At 31.4% G+C, this 21,118-nt stretch overlaps 1 protein-coding gene across 1 annotated transcript in view; it reads left to right on the forward strand.

Annotated features, from left to right (window-relative positions):
- The first annotated feature begins 11,378 nt into the window (after window positions 1–11,378).
- LOC143082214 (uncharacterized) overlaps window positions 11,379–21,118 on the forward strand; it is a 46,913-nt gene continuing 37,173 nt past the window's right edge. Inside the window, exon 1 of the mRNA XM_076257798.1 lies at window positions 11,379–11,452. The gene's annotated coding sequence lies outside the window, so the exon portion shown is untranslated. The remainder of the gene's footprint in view (window positions 11,453–21,118) is intronic.

Genomic DNA, 21,118 nt, shown 5'->3' on the forward strand with positions numbered 1-21,118 from the left:
AACTCAAAATATGGACAATTTTGTGTTTAGGGTGTCTTGAAATCTTTTGACAGCTTCCGAAGTGCTAATTTTTAACCTTTTTCAGCTGGACCAAATCACTACTTTCCTGTAAAATTCTGGACCCAAATTTTTTTACAGTGTAATTTCACCCCACTACTTACAATTTGAGGCATTAAACATGGAGAAATAAATTTGGAAGGGGTTTAAAAATTATTGGCAAGTAACCCACTGTTAACAATAGGGACTATATTCGTGAACAACGAAAATCAAGGGACGACAATTGTGGTCTCGGACCAATTGCCATATGACCTTTTACATTGAAGGGCTAAACTTGCATTAAGTCGTGTTCAGACCCTTTAACAGAAAATAAAGGAATATGGAGTAAACGTGCATTGGACCTAATAAATCGCACACAAAGTCAATGCAAAGAAACAATACAAATGATCAATGGTCAAGATTTTCATTCCTGTTCTTCATCTTGATAAGTTGATATAGTTGTTGGAGGGTCTTTAACGATGAAAGAATCATTAATACCTTAAAACAAGGTCAAGATGGTCCCTAGTGTCGACTTAAGCAGTACTAGTACTTAAAATATAATACTGCACTGTCACTATATTTAAATCTAGTAAAAAAAAAAAGTGAAAGCACATACAAGAACAGACAGACAGATCCGGTATTAATGATTTTGAGAATTACGATTTTTGCTTTATCCTACAAATTGGTCTTTTAATATTGTCCATAAAACCTAAAAATCTTAAATTAAAATGAATCTATGTTTTTGCTTTGAGACCAGAATATTGTCGAAAAAAAGTAAAATATTAAGTGCGTTTCAATGTAAGAAAGAGTCCGGGAAACGCTGAGAATGCATGATTTTACGTTATGTTTCTCGAAGCTTCTTGGGGCCTTAAGTGGCCCCCATAAGCCCTCACCAAAAATTTTTATTATCTATATTTATATTTTGCCTCACTATTAAAAGAGGCTAGTTACGGCCCTGAATTGGGAATCTGAAATCATCTGTTTTGTCGTAAAGTAGAATTTTGGGTAAATTCGCTTTTACGGAGATCGAGTCGGGTCCATTCCAGCTTTGGGTTGTTGTTTAATTGTTAAAGGTAGCAATACACAGTTAGGAAAAAAACTTAAAATTGACACTCATAATTTTTAAACACCCTCTTTCCCCTCCTGTCTAACAAAGAAGGCTTTATATGGGTCATTTTCAAAAAATGTCGAATTTTGAAATTGAAAAAATTATTAAAAGTTACTTGTTCAAACAACCCTCTACATAAGCAAATCAAAACAAACAGTACTTTAAGAACAACATATTAAAAGATGCAATCTTAATGATGTCATACAAAAATATGTTGAAACATTTTTTGATCGGTGGTACATTATTTTGTCTATCCTGTTACCATTTTCAAAAGAAATTTTGGGTTATTAAGAAAAGGTTTAGATAAAATGTTAAGCTTGTTTTACGTAGACAATTAGATGGTTTTCAAAAGAATAAACTTCTATATATATTCATTCTGTAATATAATAGATTATTTGCCAATTTAAAAGGTTGTACTGAAAAATGCCTCTAAAAATTGGTTTTCAAAGGTTGTAAAAATTACCACCAGTAATGCAAGTCTAAGATAGCAATATATATTGTTCGGCATTTTTTCACCCTTTCAAATGAACCCAACATCAAGTAAATCCCTCATAAGTTAGTTTACCTTTCTCTATATTTCATTGGTAACAGGAACGTACGTTTCTGATATATTACTATATAAAAGTCTATCCTGTTACCTTTTTGTCTATCCTGTTACCGATATCAGTATTGCACCTGCGAATGCTTAATTGGGAAGATTAATACGTTATAACCTTAAGATGACTTCAAACAACGAAATATTTCATTCGTTTTGCACCTATATGTTAAGATAAAAAAATTAACGACGTTTTTGTCTACAATTGTCTATCCTGTTACTGTAACCATAGCAACCATAGTAACAGGATAGACATAACAGGATAGACAAATTTCTTCGTTTTTGATTGCTGTTGTGAAATAACTACTCCCTTTGGTGAAGTGATTACGTTTTTCTATTGTGAATTTGGTTTCCAACACGTTATTGCACTTTTTACAAGTATACTGTTGGTGTATTTAATCAAAATTGGTGGTAACAGCATAGACATGAAAAAAAGTACGCTGTATGTTTTTCACTAAATTTCTTGAAATTTCTTTTCTCTACACTGTCGTTCAAGAAACGAGGCGTTTTAAATGTAAAGATTACTTTGCACTTTTGAGATCAACACTGACTGATTCAATATTCATAGGGAGAAAATTTTCACGGCTGATTTAAGTAGCGGTAACAGGAAAGACATGAACCTCCTGTACGCAGATTCAATTTAGTTTGTAGATAATATGTTACATACAATGATATAGAAGCTACGATTTTTCGTTAGAGTAATATTAAACGTTCTTAAAAAGTCTCTTTTGCAGATATCAAGGCGATCAGAAAATCGCAAAAAAATCATTTGAAATGTGTTTTTCTGACACTGTACGCAGACAAATACCCCCAAAATGGATCTTAAATGCAGTTTAATCTTATCAAAATAGATGTAAGGTGTGTTTATTATTAATGTTCTGAATCACAAATCCGACAAGCTTTCATTTAAACCATTACAACTGAAATTTCCATTAGAAATAAAAAAGTTAGCATGGGTGTACTGAAAATTCGACATTTTTTGAAAACGACCCATATGTGTGTTATGCATGTATATACTTATAGAAAGAGAATCTTCCATAGATTTGATTTCTGATGGTCATAAGGGTGAAATATAATCCCTCTTGGGTGTAACCATGGCAACAATCTGCATTTCTTAGATACAAAATATAGCAAAAAAGGGGGGTGAACATGTCACAAAAGTCTCCAAAATTTGGTCTAAAGGAAAATTTCAATCAATTACAGTAATACCTTTCCTGAATCCATAGGTTTATATCTATCAAGTGGTCCAAAAAAAATCATATGCTTATCTGCTCGTTTTTCCATAAAATTGAATTGAAAAGATCGAGCGCAAAATCTTTGTTGATAAACACTACAATAATGTATGGACCTATGTACGGTACGGATAGGAAAATACGGACTGTCAATCATATAAATGGCCTATAAAACATGTTAAAAACAATCTTAATGTTCATATAAACCCACTAAGAAGGCTTTATTATTCTTCAATTATCTAAAAATCAATTTTATTGTACAAAAACTTTCATATCTAAAAAATTCACAGGGGCCATAATGCGAAACTAAACTTCTAACTGTGTATTGCTACCAAATGTAGCATGGCTGCGTCCAGGGAAAACGGTACTATTTATTCTGCCATAGGCGACAATATTAACATTTTCTAAATTTACAACTTTTTAAAATAAAAACCTGGATAAAACAGTTATATGTTGTGTTAGTACTTTATTATTGTGTTTTAAAAATTAAAGCCAAATAGTATCATGACCAACTTCCAACGGAGCTTGTTTATGTTATCCATGCCCACCGTCATTTTGCACCAAATTTATGAAATTTTGCAAGTCTTTTCAAATAATTCTCTAGAAAATATTTCAATAGGTTTCAAAATTGATGTTGTAAATATACACACTGCAGTTATTCATAGATAAATAAAAAATATATTGTACCCTTACATCCAATCACAGCGCTCCTAATTTGACTTCCTTCACCTGCCTTGGGTACACAAAAGGCCAACCTAATGCTGGGAAAATTAAATACTACCGTTTTCCCTCCAGGCCTTATTTTTTTGGATGTCAATATTCAAAGCAATTTTTATAACCCTCCCACCCACACCAATAGTATTATTGGCTGGTTAGCTTGCTTTGCTTCTTCTTAGCTTAATAGTGCGTTTTGTTCAGTTCTGAGCTGAATTAGCTCATGCTTAATATTTGGTAAGCTTCAATTTTTTTAAGCTTTTTAGTTATATTATATTGCTTAATTTATTTTTTAAACAGTAATGTTTTCATGTGATTATTTACTAAGCAGAGCTCTATAACAGCTCATATGGGGTAGTAGTTTTCATATTCTACTTATAGCAGTTAGCTTATATTATGCCTTTTTGCTTTTTAAGACATGCTTTATATCCATTGCTCTAATGTTATATGTGTAATTGTGTTTATTTGATACTTGTAATAAATTGTTGCACCCAGTACTAGTTTTATATGAAGTTCATAGTAAAGATTTGTTTTCGATCGACCCTGAATGTCAATTTCTAAATTAAATCAAGATATGAGGCAGGCTTAACTGTATCTGTTGTATCCTTTGTCTCTAGTTCAAGGGGATAGATGCGTTTAACATAGTCACCAAATTTTGAATTATTTAGTGAGAGAACATCATCTATATAGCGGAAAGTAAAGTTGGATATTGCTAACTTTTTCTTTTTCTTTCTTACAAGTTCTTGTGTAAAGTCAGTCTTATTATAATGAAAAAACAAGTCGGCAAGAAGAGGCGCACAATTGGTTCCCATTTGAATTCCGACAGTCTGTTGAACAATACGTCATCCAAACGTAACAAATATGTTGTCAATCAAAAAATCAAGCATCTTGATAATGTCAGTTTCGGAGAATTTTTCGTTTAAATCGATCAGAGTGATTCTTTACAAAGTAGGATGTATCCCTCCCCAAGACAAGATACAGGCTAGCTAAAAGTTTATGTTTGTTACAGATGTCGTTTTCCAAAAATGGAGTCAGTTGGAATGTTGGTGAATTCATGATTTCCTTTAGTAAAACCTCAATGTAAAATTAACGTCGAACAATAATGATATTAGTAGCAGCTTTATCAGCAGGGACAACAACCAATTCCTTGGTTAGTTCTTTAAGTTTAGATTTGATACAAAAAAAATAGGGTTTTTATGGTTGTTGTTAAAAGTAAAATTTCTTTGAAATGTTGTATACATATATTAACTATGTTCATTACCAATTTAAAAAAAGAGTCCACAGATTTCCTGTCAACTTTTTCTCGTTTTATCCATTTTGAACAGTAAATTGTTATAATACAAGCTATCTGCTCACATTCTATCATGTAGTTTTCTTTTTCTCACACAAACTTGGATTTTCGATGCATACTCTATACAAAATCGGACCATTTTGCGCAACCTGTAGCGTAAAAAAATGTCCAGTGACCAATACTTTTTAGGCACTGGCTACAATTACATTTTGCATGTAGGTTGTTTCGATATAGGGTAAGCAGATCCTACTGCAATATCAATCTGAAGAACTGTTAAAAATTTTGCATCGTATATTCGTTCATTTTGTTGGAGAGAGAGAGAGAGAGAGAGAGAGAGAGAGAGAGAGAGAGAGAGAGAGAGTCAAACTCATAAATCTAAACTGACAATGCCATGGCTAAAAATGAAAAAGTCAAACAGACAAACAATAGTATACACGACACAACATATGAAACTAAAGATTAAGCGTCAAAAACTGGGGGTGATCTCAGGTGCTCCGGAAGGGAAGACAAAGATGTAGGTAAAATATATGTAACGTTTTAAAATCTATTTTTTATATAAAACCTGCAAATCAATGTTTAAAGAAACAAAGACTGTTGATAAGAAAAATCAAATAATATGTTGGAGAAAAAGAAAACAATACATTCGTCAATAATAAAAAATCGCAGGCATCTGATGTTGAAACGATTTTAAATTAAAATTAATTGATGAAGTTGTGTCTTTATTGAAAATTAAACAATTTAGACTGAACGCAGATTTATATAAGATTGTGTGCTTTTTGAAATGAAGGAATTTTCTATATCTAAGATTGAATGTTACCTAAAGCCAAAGAGATCTCCATTTAAAAAAGTAACCTTTTTTGTTATCACAAAACTATTTCATTGCTATTTCGTCCCATCTGTTGAAATCAACATTGATATTTATATCTTTTACTAACAACGTTAACATAAAGTGAGCTAATGTTTCCGATGTAAAGACCCTATATTAAAGTGAATCAATATTAAAACCAAAATATGCAATCTTTTATCTGCCAAAAGTACTGTAACCATACCCCTTCTTAGTTTGCCTGTTTAAAGGTTTTATTTTGATTTATATTTACGAATGATGTTTTTATATCGGTGTTAAAATTTAGTAAATGTTTTGACTAGTTTGTGATATCGAAAACCCTGGTGTAATAATTTTTCTGTAAAACATAAATTCCTCTCTCTAAAATCAAATACGTTGTTACTAGACGAGTGAATGGTATAAGTTGATATATATATATATATATTTCATTGCTATTTCGTCCCATCTGTTGAAATCAACATTAAAATATTTACATCTTTTACTAACAAAGTTAACATAAAGTTAGCTAACATCAAAGTTTCATGATTACAATGAGATTCTAATATTGTTATGTCACTCGAAGGTGTAAATATGTCAAGTTTTAATTTGGTCAGGCAAAAATTGGTCATGTTTTGTGAACACTCGACTATAGGCCTCGAACTTTACTTATTCATAAAACTGTTAACAAGACCAAGTCTTATCTAACCTATTTATAAGTACATTATTTACCTGTCGACAACCTTGAACGGACCATTAGCCCTCTCGACTAAATGAACCTGGCAAGGACCGTACTGGAAAGTGTTACCCTGACCTGTAATTAACCTTAGTAGTACGGGTAAATCCCTCCTTTTTCTGCGGAACACCGTGAAATATAACAGAAATATTTGTATGTGTTTTCTTTTTAAATATTTTTTCATATGTTCCATATTTGTATTGTGTATTGCTTATATGTGTTATCGCATGTATTTAGTAGCAATCCGGATCTTTTTGTTTTTTTTTGTTTTTGTTTTTTTATTTTAATCTAATAAATATCTTATGTAATCTTTTGTGAAATTAATTAAATTTGATTAATATATCAGCGCTGGGAACAGTATATCTAACATAATAAAATTGAGAATGGAAATGGGAAATGTGTCAAAGAGACAACAACCCGACCATAGAGCAGACAACAGCCGAAGGCCACCAATAATGTATGTTCCTGATCAGAGACATATATATATATACACATATATAGATATAAGTAGATGTAATCACTTGAGTGTCAAAGACACTGGTGGTAAGACAACTCTAGGGATAAGTTTTTCTTTTCCGATTTTCGTGCAGTAAAAGGTTCATTTGAGTCAAACCGCTTGTCTCATATACATATATCGTGAGTGCATTCTTATTGAAACCAAATTTGACACATAAAATCATTCCAATTTTCGTAAAATAGTCATTCAAAATCCATGGTGTCGCAATGAACATTGTGTTAACCTATAGAAAGTATGAATAAGGTTGAGATATTTTACAATGCTACACGCGTTGAATTTAAGAGTAAGATCAAATATCAGTAGTTTGTAGACAGGCTTGTAGCCAGGATATATTACAAGGTAGAACTAAATGTACTGCGGCAAATATTACATACATATATGCAGGTATATATTTTACAATGATACACGCTTTGAATTTAAGAGTAAGATCAAATATGAGTAGTTTATAGCCAGCCTTGTAGCTAAGATAATATTACAAGGTAGAACTAAATGTACTGCGGCAACTATCACATACATATTAAGGTTGAAAATAATATGTATGTTATATGTTTATATTGTATGAATGTACTCAGATTTAAAAGACCAGCACGCTGAGTTGAAGCATAAAGATCTATCTTTTAAATATTATCCTGGCTACAAGCTATGTATGAATACTGTTTGCTGAAGTCCTTTTGCTGAAATTCAAAAAAAAAAACCCATTATCATCAGTATATAGTAAACAATGTAAATTGCTGACCCCTTTAATATTCTTTAGAAAGAAGTTTAAAGATCCATACGGTGAAGGAATTTTTTTAACTCGTGTAGTAATTTTGACTCTAAATATGCCTCCTCTAGTAGTGGAAAGATGATCCCAAATTGTCAAGCCTGTGCCAGTATCTGATCATAGACTTTGCAATGACAAAATACAGAGTGAATCTACCGAGTTAAGAAAGATTGGCAAAATATGTTTCTCTTTTGGTAACACCAAGTAAATGTTTAAAAAATTCAATGCGTAGTCTTTCTGAAAGAATCTTAGGATAAGCCTGATCTACACTTGTAGTCATAGTTTTTTTTTTTTTGTTTTTTTTTTTTGAAAGGGTTGAAATATCCCCAAATTTTAGTACTATATAAGAGAATAGGTTTTATTGTATGCTCAAAAACATGAAGGCTGTTTTTTAAACTTGGATTCAGTGACAGAAAGTCCTGGCGTAGCTTATGGTAGGCTTTTAACGCCTGTTATTAAAATAAAAATCATGTTTGATATGTCTGCCTGTCTTGTTAAATACTATGGCTTGGTTTTATTGGGATTAATTTTCAAACACCGATCTTAACCCATCAAGTTTACTTTGAAGTCTTTTTGCTGAAGTTGAAAAAATGGCAAGATCATCAGCATATGTATAGTAAAGAATAGGCTGGTCGTGAATAAACAACAGCTGGATCAGGGGAACTTTTAACACAATCAGGAAGTTCATTTATAAAAATTTTAAACAAATTTGGACTCAAATTGTCTCCCTGTTTTACTCCAACTTTAGTTCTAAAGAGATCTCTTATCATACTCTCTAACTATATTCAATAGCTTAAGTTTTATCCCTGGGAGAATGACAGTATCAAAAGCCTTCTTGAAAAGTATCAAAAGCCTTCTTGAAATCAACAAAGCAGGCAAACATTCTACCTTCTTTTGTATTACAATACTTATTTATAATAGTTTTTAGAATGAACATATGGTCAGATGGTCGTGTTTTTTTGGTTTTTTTTTCTTTGGTAAACCCAATTTGGCTCTCATCAATGATATGATATTTATCTAAGGATTTACAAAGACGTGTATCAAGTATCTTCCCCAATGAATCAGTAATTGTAATTCCTCGATAGTTATTAAGATCGGATGCATCATTCCCTTTATGAATTGGGAATAAAAAAACGTGTGGTCCAGGGTTCATGGCAATGATTTTCCATAAGAAAGAAAAAGATGTATAGCGGATAGCATGGTACCAATAGGCGTATTAAGAATTTTCTAAAACCACGGCTAATAATTATACCTGAACTTCGAATTTGCACCTTATAATCAGCTTGACTATATACCAAATGACAATACGACTTCTCAAAATCCAGGCTAAGAATAAGATGTATGTTGTTTAATTCGATTACGGACCAGCGAATTCGCGGATATGGTCTTGTCTCGATAACGATCCCCATAACATTATTTTGACTCCTTACTTATGCTCTTTCGACTTAAAGTATCAATTTTAAATTGTAGATTTTTCTTTTAAATTCCACCTAGTAGGTACATACTAGTTTTTAAAAAGTTTATCTTTTCAATACATGCAAAATTTAAAGAAAATAGATCAGGATACTGTTATTTCATGTGATGTCAAATTTGTTAAAATCGCCTTTTCTTAATTCGTAACTAAGAATGATCATAACCAGAGCTGTGTGTTAAAATGAATTCTCCACTTTTGAGAATTTATATTGTTATTAAACTTAACAGCTTATAATTAGTTGCCTCTTGGTTGATTTTATACATTATATTTTAAGTAACAGTGACTGGTCATTTCATTTTGTATTGGATTTTTTTTCGATTCGTTCCAATTTTCATTCCTTTCGCACTTTACAGGTATCCCTCTCTTCACCTCTTTTAGTTTTTATCATTTAGTGAAACCAACTTCACAAATATATCATATAATATATTCATATAACAAAAGACACGTTTAAAACTCTTGACTTGTCTTATTAGGTCCTATTTAATAAAGAGTTACGACCATCACAATTTTAAGTTACGACCATCCTGAGCATTTTTGTTTTTTAGTTACGACCATCATGCTCGAATTATTGAATGATCATTTTACGAAAATAAGAATGTTTTTATGTATCAAATTTTGTTTCAATATAAACGCACTGACGATTAGTATGTATGAGAAACATGTTTTTACTGCACAAAAATCGGAAAAGAAAAGTGTATCCCTAGAGTTGTCTCCCATCTTCGGATGGTCGTAACTTTAAGTTACGACCATCCGCTTACCACCAGTGAAAGAGACGACTCTCCATTCAAGTCTCAATGTGTAAAAGTAAACTAATATGTGTCAAACCCATATATACATGATCATATCTGGTCAAACTGAGACGGCAGTGCTATACTAGTAGTCCCAGGGTCAAAGTCAGCCTTCAACACGGAGCCTTGACTCATACAGAGTTAGGCACATTTAAAAAGGAGACGAAAGATACCAGAGGGACAGTCAAACTTATAAATCGAAAATAAACTGACAACGCCATGGCTAAAAATGAAAAAGACAAACAATAGTACACATGACACAACATAGAAAACCAAAGAATAAGCAACACGAACCCCACCAAAAACTAGGGGTGATCTCAGGTGCCCCGGAAGGGTAAGCAGATCCTGCTCCACATGTAGCACCCATCGTGTTGCTCATGTTATAACAAATCTGGTAAATAGTCTATTATAGTCATTAATCTAACCATGGGGGGGGGGGGGGGGGGTAAACTTCGATATTTTTTTGATAGGGGTGTGCCATTTTTGCCTCAAAAAACGTACTCATTTTAATATAACATTCACTGAAATTCAGTACCTATAGTTATATAAATATTTAAGAAAGAATGACCTATACTTATATACAATATTTTAAATATGACCCATGCTTATATAAGCACTAACTCATCATCACTCATAATTCATAAATATACCAGCTACCCTTAAGTTTTTATATATGAATTGACATCGTTTGGTGCACATACATTTTATCGTTTTATATACGCATGGATTGTTGGATATTCGTATATGATATGTAGATCATACCCCAAATCAATATACAGTTATCAAACGTAAATGCATTTTAATATAGGATGTCATTAAAAAGGAAGGTCATTTTTATATAAAATCTCGCAAAATTATGACCCATATTTTTTGCACATCCCCGTATACCCAATAATAGGAAGTTACCCCCCCCCCCCCCCCCCCGCCCCCGTGAATCTAACCGTCCGTGCCGGGCCAGCGAAATCCAAGACAACGCACCGCGTTCACTGTATCAATGAACAACTGAGCTTAAATATGTGTTAATTAAATGTGAGGGTCAAATCACGGTCAGTGATTTATATTGATTACGGTAGGAATGTTTTCTTCTGTCCTCTGGGTAATTGAAATAAAATGCTTATTTCATGTACTTTTCGCTACATGGCAAGTTAACGATATACTGATAAATTTTAAACGTATTTAATCTTCATTCAACCAACAGAAGAAATTTTCTGTACAGTCATTTATAAGCATCCAAATAAGTGCCTACGACTGAGACCTACGATTTAGGTGCCTAAGATTGTACATGTATTTGTCAGTGGAGTTAACAACACAGACGATATTTCTTTCCCCTTACTCAGAGGATCCCATAACAGAAAGCTACCACTCTCGCTACCACTATGTAAGTTGTAACAATGTATCTAAAGTGTGAGTTCAATTATTTTTACTCCATGATTGATTTTGTTCTGATATATCCGTAGCCATTGACGTTTGATAAAAATTGTCCTAATTTTAAATTCTTATTATTAGGTATCACAATATTTACGTCTAAAGGAGGCACGGAGGAGAGTCCACTTCAATACGTCTGTTAATTATAGGGGTGCCGCTGGGGTTCATATTGTAAATCAATGACTATTTACATTATTTCAGAATGCACTAATATTTGTAGTGTTTTGTAATTCTCAAATGACAATCTTATTTCGTTTTTACATCAGAGGCCCCTGAGGGGCCTCGGGTGTATTGCCATCGCCTACTTTTCAATTCGCGCAAAGATCAAAGAGATGCATATATAATTAGTTTTGGAATGATAACCGACATTATAGACCCGCGGACCTATATAGTGCAGAATAAAATTCCGTATCACTTCTTTTAAATTCATGTTTTCAATGGATACTCAGTTTTTTTAATTTTTCTTAATGCAAAATTTATAATATGAAAATGTTTTGTCGTTAGAAATATTTGTATTTTAATCAAACGATCTTCAATATCAAAAAATTGTTGTTGCGGATGAATACCACGAGTGCGCAAGAGGGCAAGAGCGAGCATGTAGAAAATCGAGAGGAAATCAATTCACACATTTATACAGTCACAGAAAGGTAATTATATTTCAATTATTTGATTTGGAGTAACATTTTTAAACCGTTTGTAGCATATATAGTTGTCTATAATATTAACGTAGCAAAACCAGGAAAATTTAATCTGTCATAATATTAAAATAAATTATCAGGTCACGTCCCCCGCAGCCATTTTGAAAATACCAGCAGATTGGGTAGGAGTAACAAGAACCTGCAAGGCCTTTAAAGATAAGGTTACTATTTGTGTATTTTTTATAACAACAATTTGTTTTTATAAAGATCTCAACAATTTTTTGAGTTAAATTTCCTTTCTTCGTAAATAACAAGTAGATTGATCACTTGGACACACACACGGAACTATTTTCTGTTTTTTATGATACTGTTTCGGAATTTTGCTCCTTCTCCGACTTAGTTTGTTGCATTAGTATATGTGAATATTTCCCCTTGACTGGAAAATACGCGGAATTTGTAATGACTTTCACTATGTCTATGTAAGTAATTCTAATATATAATTATTGGTTGAATTTATTGTTTATATAATATTCAGAGAAGACTTTTTCTTCTTCCTATAGAGTTTGACTCTTTTTGAGTGTACAAAGACTCTTGCTCGTGAAATCAAGAGTCTTACTTTACACTGAAATGTCAGAATTTGCCTTATTTGGGTTAATCACATTTACTGAATTACTATAGATATATTGGGAGAAACCTTACAGTTTTGGAGATATAAATATAGATTAACTGTCCTGTTTTTTAAGTCTCCCTTAGCTTGTAGTATTGTAGTATTGTATTATTTTGACCATAATGTATCGCCAAAATTATATGATAATTTGATGACATACTTGTGCTTATCATTCTCTACAGCATTATTTAATTTAAATGTGTAACCATATCCATGTCAAATTTTAGTAACTTATATTAGACATTTGTTCATACATACATGCATATGTGCATATGAGAACTTGAATTGAGCAAATATGATTAGTTATATCTATGAGAAATACAATCAGTTAACTTTATCTATGACATGTATGAGCACCCATGAGATCTTAAATTGAGCAAATATGATCAGTTATATGTTGAGTAAAATTTGAGCTAGATCTACTCAATTGAGTTAGATATATATCAATATTGAGACTAATCTTAATGGTTATTTGAGCACACATGAGCCTATTTATACTATTGAGAGCAATATTGGGATACTGCATGAGCAAACTAAGCAAATCTTTATTGAGACAAACCTATGAGCGCTATATTTTTAAATTTGTTCTTGACAATTTTTTGTTTATTTTTAAAAAAAATATTGGGACAACAGAGTTGGTGTATGTGGGTTCGATTCCCACCCTAGGCATTCATTTATATTGGCTGGTGCAAAGCGGGCAGTTTAGCTTAGTGGCCCCACACTGACTCTGTTGTTCATATATGTTACTTAAAAATATTCGGCAGCATCGTTCAGGTCTTGCCATCTTTATTTTTCTATTCGAAAATCAGACACAACAAAACCATTGAATAATTGTGAAAATTATACCACAGATAACTATGGTAAAACTTTAATTGTTTTTGGCATAATTAAACTTGGCTGCCATCCAAGATCTAAAAAGTTTTTATATTGATGAATTATATATATCAGATTTGGATTCTTTTGGTTACAAAACATTTTGGATGGTACATGTAGGTAGCGGCCAAATCTTTATTCCTAAAGGCTTAAAGCTTTCAGGTCTGAAAATTGCCCAAAATCATCACATTTTGACAAATTTGGAACATAAAATGTACTTTTATGAAAAGAACTGATTTATTGAGTGTTGAGACTTTTGAAATAAACCCAAATTACAAACCAAATTGAGAACTTTTTGGAGTTTTATAGTATAGGCTATTTTGGGCAATAAGTGAAACTTGTCCTTTGAATCAGTGGTTTCACAATAACCATTACATACTAAGTATCTGTTAGAAGATACATGTAGCTCTTTCACAGTACATTGTTAAACTTAAAGATAAATATATACCGACAATGACCAATATTAATGATGGAATGAGATTATACATGTATATATACTGTTTTATATTGTTACATGTACATACATAAATGAATATTAAAACCAAACTGTTGTTATTATTCATAAAAAAAAGAAAAGGGAGGTATGATTGGTATAAATCAGACACCAGCTCTAGACAAAATGATGAAAAAGAAATAAAGCTTATAACCATACAACATTTTTACAATCAGAAAAAAACTGTACATAAATCAGTTAGAAATAGCCATGAAATGTCAAATGTTAAACAATATATATACAAGAAAACTAATGGCCACATCAATGTACAATCGGGAAATCAAGATATACACCAAAAAATTACAAGGCCTGTTTTACAGGTTTCTTACAAAGGACCGACACATTCATATGGTAGTTGTGTTCTATATGTATAGTGCAAAATGTTCTCATTGCTAAACCAGTGGTATCCAAAGTATTAAATCCAGAACAAAGTAAAAAAAACCTAACAGTTGAAAAACTATCCAAATGTTGTGATATTCAATTAACAAAAATACCATCATTAGCAAATGGCTATCTACATATAATACATTGTAATATTTACAATGAACCATTTAATAATTAAAAACCAATTGTTCAAAGAACAATTGAAGGTCTTTCCACAAGTGAAGATCTATTTTATTATCAAAATATTAAAAATCAATCTAAAATGTCAGTTCCTATGGCTTTATAATATATAAATATGAATTTAAAGCAAAGGTCAAAATCTAGAACGTGCAAATTACCTATGACCTTGACCTCAATTTCAAGGTCATAAACCAAGGATCTCAAATCAAAAGACCCTAGGTCTTTATTATGTATGGTTAATGAGTTATATGACTTTACGCATAATTCTAAATATAAGATGGGCAAAAACTCCTATTTATTGTTTACGCACCCTTTCAACAAAAATTATAAGTAACGGCATGTCGCAACTAACAATTTAGTGAAAATAAGATGTAGATATGTTATAAGGTTTTGAAAATAAGTAAAAATAAGCCAAAATAAAAAATTTAGAATATGACCTTGACCTTGACCTAATTTTCATTTTTTTTGGACCAAGGATCTCAAATTAAAAGACCCTAGGTCTCTATCACTTATGGTTTACCAGTTAGAAATGCAAATCACTTATATCAAATACATAAGGGGGAATAACTCTCATATGGAGTATCAGGATAGCTTCGGTTAAAACTAAACTCCGAATCCTGAAGATGTAACGAGCAATTTGGTAAAATAAATTTGTTGTAATCTTTTACGGTTGCGAAGGAGTAGTGGCCACAAGAAAAACAGTGTTTGGGGAGATAACTCTTACTGCGCGGTTGTCAGTTTTAAAGCGTATAAACTATACGATATCATATTCCAAATATCTAAGCGACAGCTTTTGAAACAACAAAATTACGCAAGAAAAAAAATTAGGCGGAAGAAAGAAAAAATAATAATCAGAACAAAATCAATAGGTCTTTCCACGGAAAGGTGGAAAGACCTTATTAGAAAACAGAACCTACAATGTACATGTATAGCTGCTAATTTAAAAAAAAAATATAATGGATAAATGATTGACTGTGTTACAATAAAACCAAGATACAAATGTAACTCAGTGAAGCTATTTATGAACATTTAAAGAGTTTGTGTTGACTGCAACAAAAATCTAGAATAAGGGATAGTAATCTTGCTGTGTTAACATCCATTTAATTAGCAATTGATCCAAAAGCTAAATGTTTCAGAAAAAAGACCTGGATACTACATGTACAAACATTGTTAATTAATGCCATTTGTAGAGCAGGATCTGCTTACCCATCCGGAGCACCTGAGATCACCTGTTTTGGTGGGGTTCGTGTTGCTCAGTCTTTAGTTTTCTATGTTGTTTCTAGTGTACTTTTATTTGTATGCATGTCTTTTTCAGTTTTAGTCATGGAATTGTAAGTTTATTTTCCATTTATGAGTTTGCTGTTCATCTGGTATCTTTAGCCCCAAAGTTTCCCCTGGGTCAATTATTTTTTCGCCACCTCTTTCGCCAAAACAATATATTTTTCCCCACTTTATTTTTTAATTAGCCACAATATTACAATTTATCTGTTTTGATATGATTGTCTTGAACCTCTTTTTCATAGTTCAGTGAGTGACTATATAGCTACTCGAAGAATTGTTTGCTATGTTGATTCTCTATTATAAATTATACGCTAACGATTTTTGTATGTGTGCATATATATGGTCATAATGCCAATCTAACAGTTCTCATTTGACCAAGTAATCATTGATAATTCACAAAGTTAAGTTTCCTAGTTCAAGTCAGTATCTCAGATATGATAGCATATTATATTTAATATTTGTACTATATTGCATGGTGAACATATCTGTCGGGTAGGTATAATATAAACACCTGTCATTTATCAATAATTCAACACAACTTGAGGTCCTCTGATGTTCAGTACTTCAGTACTTTGATTTTTTTTATGGTTTTATCGTTCATCTGTAATTGTCTGTTATTAATCATGTCATTACCATATATATTTATTTATAATGTAAACACATGTACATTAATATGTGTGTGCAAATGAGTATTGATTCAATTATAGTGTCTTCTGACTATAAATGTATTCAATAAGTGATAGCTTTCATAAAAAGCTTGCAGTTTTATAGCTTATACATGTAATGTTCAAAATTATTATTTGATTTGTGGTATCATTCATTCAGAGTATTCCTCTGCATACAAAGGATAGACAGGGGTTATAAAAATTAAACTTGGAAAGGTTAATATATCAGTATTTCAAGGATTACAATATTCCTTTTGTGCAAACATGATATTTAACCCCCAGAACCATGAGAACTAAGAGCTTTAATAATATTTTCAAAATTACATTGTCCTTGTGTTTTTGTTCATACTAATTGCAGTAATCTTTTATTTAAGAATTGCATGCTTCTTTTTGTAACTTCATCAGGGGCGGATCCAGGATATTTGGAAGTGAGCAGTATAAATTTAATTATCCGCCAAACGAAGAGAGGCGAAATTTTTTTTGGACCTTTTTTTGGCTTTTTAGACATAAAATATGTGAAAAATGCAGTAACTTGACAGTTTCCTGATGTGGGGCATTGATATTTAATTGTAAAAGTGTAAAGTTGGACATTTTTTATTCTGTATTCTCCCAATTAATTGTGTATTATAAAATGATTGGATGGATCCAAAGTTATGTACCAATATATTTGATGTGGGATTTGTCAGTAAAAAATGGGCATAGAAAAATTCTCCCTAGCCAAGTCAATAACTGAAATAGAGGTCACAACTAACATCTGAAGAATGCATTGCGAATTTTAGATTTGACCCCCCAGATGAATCTGATCATACATACTAATATAATTGATGTTCAATAAAAAATAAATCCACAAAAACATTTATTGAGAGTTTTTAGTGATGACTTCTGTACAATTCTGTTGTCTAAGCCATACTGACATGACTGAATAGTAATTCAAATACCAACAAGAGTTTAGACACGGACCATTTGATTTTTCTGAGGGTGGCCTGGGATTAACATGCGAACAAAAATAAATTTACTGAAGCTTCTTCATTAACAAAAAACTAATAATAGTAAACATTAATGTATATATTTTTATGATTATCAAAAAAAAAATTACGCCCTTTATTTATAGATTTAATGCTAACTAATTTTTTGGGATTTTTTTTTTTCTTGATAAATAGCAAAAAAGTTGGCAAGATTATTGTTTTCAACCCAGGTACAGCCAGATTATTTTTTAGGCAAAAATAAAGGCGCGAAATGTTTTCTCTAAAATAACTCAGACCCTAACCCAACCGATGCAATGGTCAACTCCACGGTAGTTGACAGTCACATTATCATTAAGCATAACATTTTCACAGAATTGGATTATAAAATTACAGAAAAAGAGATAAATGAAGCAGTTAAATCACTAAAAAACAATAAATCAAGCAGCTTGACTCCATAATAAATGAGATGCTCAAATGCAGCCAATCATATCTGCTTAAATGTTTTGTAAAGATATTTAATAAAGTATTAACTTCAGGAAAATTTCCTGAAATATGGGCTAAAGGATTTATTGTCCCATTACATAAAAGCGGATCTAAAGATGATCCTTCAAATTTTAGGGGCATCACGATAGGTAGTTGTGTAGGAAAACTCTTTTTAAAGATACTTAATAACAGATTAGAAAAGTTTATAACTAAAAGAAATATAGTTGGTCCAGAGCAGATAGGATTTTGTAAAGGAAAAAGAACTAGTGACCACATGTTTGTACTTAAAACCTTAATTGATAAATATACTAAGCAGGGACATAAACGCCTCTATACCTGCTTTGTTGATTTTAAAAAGGCCTTTGACAAGGTTTGGCATTTAGCATTATTTTTTAAATTGAGGAAGCTCGGATTGAGCGATTTATTTTATAATGTAATTAAAGATATGTATAAAAACACATCTTTATGTGTAAAAACTAATAGTAACACACTAACTGAAAATTTCCCATCAGATATTGGTGTTCGTCAAGGGGATAATATGAGCCCTACATTGTTTAAACTTTTCATAAATGATTTACGTGAAATATTTGATTCTAGCTGTTGCCCAGTTTTACTAAACAACAGTAGCCTTAACTGTTTAATGTATGCAGATGACCTCATTATGATTTCTGAAACTTCATCTGGATTACAAAATTGTTTAGATAATTTAATGGATTATTGTAATAAATGGGGACTAGAAATTAACATGAAAAAAACAAAAGTATTAATTTTTAATAACACAGGAAGAATATCAAAGGAAAAATTCACATTTAATGGTCAGCTTATTAATAATGAGAAAAAATATAATTATCTTGGCATGATATTCACTGTATCTGGCAGATTTACAGATGCTAAGTTTAATCTTTATAATAAAGCATTAAAAGCCTTTTTTAAATTAAAAAGATTTTTCAACCATTTTAAACCTAATATTAAAACACTTTTACATCTTTTTGACCACATACTGAAGCCAATTTTGTTATATGGCTCAGAAATTTGGGGCCAATTCTCTCCAAATAAGTTACAATCTAAAGGAGACAACTATTTTTTCCAAATGTGCAAAGATCTAGTTATTGAAAAATTACATGTTAAATTTTGTAAATATTCTCTACAGGTACCTAGAAGATCAACAAACCTAGCAGTGATGGGAGAGTTGGGGCGCTACCCCCTATCTCTTGAGGTTATTCTTAATATGACTAAATTTTGGCTCAGACTTACAGAACAAAAGAACTCTCTCATTAAAGAAGCATTTGAAGAGTCCAAAATTTTATCTAAAACATATAAAGACAATTGGTTGGGAAGCATTTATTCATTATTTAAATATCTTAATTTAACCCCAGAATATTTGTTAAATCACAAATCTCATATAACAGTCAGAGCTCAGACATAAACAAGTCTATTTCTGCCTTTGACCTAAAGAAGTCAAAACATGTATTCTTTATAAAAATGTGTTTTCAATTTTAGACTTATCTAAGTCACAAAATGACAGACTTGTTTAGGTCTATTTATGTTGATGAAAAAACTTAACTTGACTTGGTGGCCAAACTACACCACCTTTGACAGTAAAAACCTGTCTGAGAGTTCACAAGGACTTGATCTATCTATATTTAATTATCTAATTGAACATCCTTACTAAACACAGATGTTTTACCTCATTAAGTGTGGATCCAGGTGGTTGCATTGTAAGGTTAATTAACATGATCCCCGATTTTTCAGACTCTCATTCATATTTTTCTTTAGAAGACAAGGCATTGGCTTTCAATGTTGTCATTATTTGATTTAGATGCATGACCTTTTTATAAGTATGCGTGGGTCTTGAAGTTGACCAATTTTGGTAACTTATCGACTTGTAGGAGTTGATATTTGCAACTTTTTGATTCTGGTCAATCATTTCTTGCTTAACAATATTTGACTTATTTAAGTCGTATTTTGTCTTGCATTAAAGGGAGACAAATCCTAAAACTTACAAATTTAGACATCTATAAGTCAAAAGCAGATTCAGACTTATTTATGTCTGAGCTCTGACTGTATAAAGTCAATTATCATTAAAAAACTCTGAATTAAATATGATGAAATTTGGCTTAACCAACTAAATAATGACAAACCTGGCATGGTGCAAGGAAATAAATTAAGGACCTATAGACTATTTAAAAATAATATAGGCCTTGAAAAATATTTATTGTTTAATAATTGTAAAACATTAAATGAGTTAACCAAATTTAGAATTAGTGCCCATGAACTTGAAATAGAAAAGGCCGGGAAGACATAAAGGAATAACCCCAGATAAAAGATTTTGTAAATTATGTAATAATGACATTGTTGAGGACGAAATTCATTTTCTTCTGAAATGTCCATCACTTAAAACTGAAAGGTCCAGTTTTATTTTAAATTTATCCTCTAAATTTACTAATTTTAAAACTTTAAATGACCAATCTAAATTAGTATGGTTGATGTCAAATGAAGATCCATTTGTTAATAACATAATGATTAAATTAATAGATAGTTTAATAAAGACTAGAAGAGTAAAACTAAGTATTAACACATGAGTAGTCCACAGCTCTTCTAATTATAAAACGGTACTGATTGTGTTCACTCACTCATTATCTTTGAGAATATATACTGTGTTTGTTGTCTCCCTTCTCTTATATAATATAGTTTTAGTTTTATTGTCATGTATTGTAACTTCAATGAAAAAAATCACCACAATTATTTGTACACTTTAATTTAAACTATAATTGTACTGCTCCTCGGGGCGTCTTGATTGACAAATAAAAATTGTTGTTGTTGTTGTTGTTAATATATTACATGTAAATACGAGCAAATAATGTCTTTATAAGTAACGAATTGTCGCATAAAATAAACAGGGAATGGCAAAGTTAACGAATTAAGTCTGATTAATCATTCATCAGTCCATAAAAGTGCAAGTAAAAGGGGCTGGCGTACGCCCTCTACGC

This window comes from Mytilus galloprovincialis, chromosome 7 (genome assembly GCF_965363235.1).
Source record: "Mytilus galloprovincialis chromosome 7, xbMytGall1.hap1.1, whole genome shotgun sequence".
NCBI lineage: Eukaryota > Metazoa > Mollusca > Bivalvia > Mytilida > Mytilidae > Mytilus > Mytilus galloprovincialis.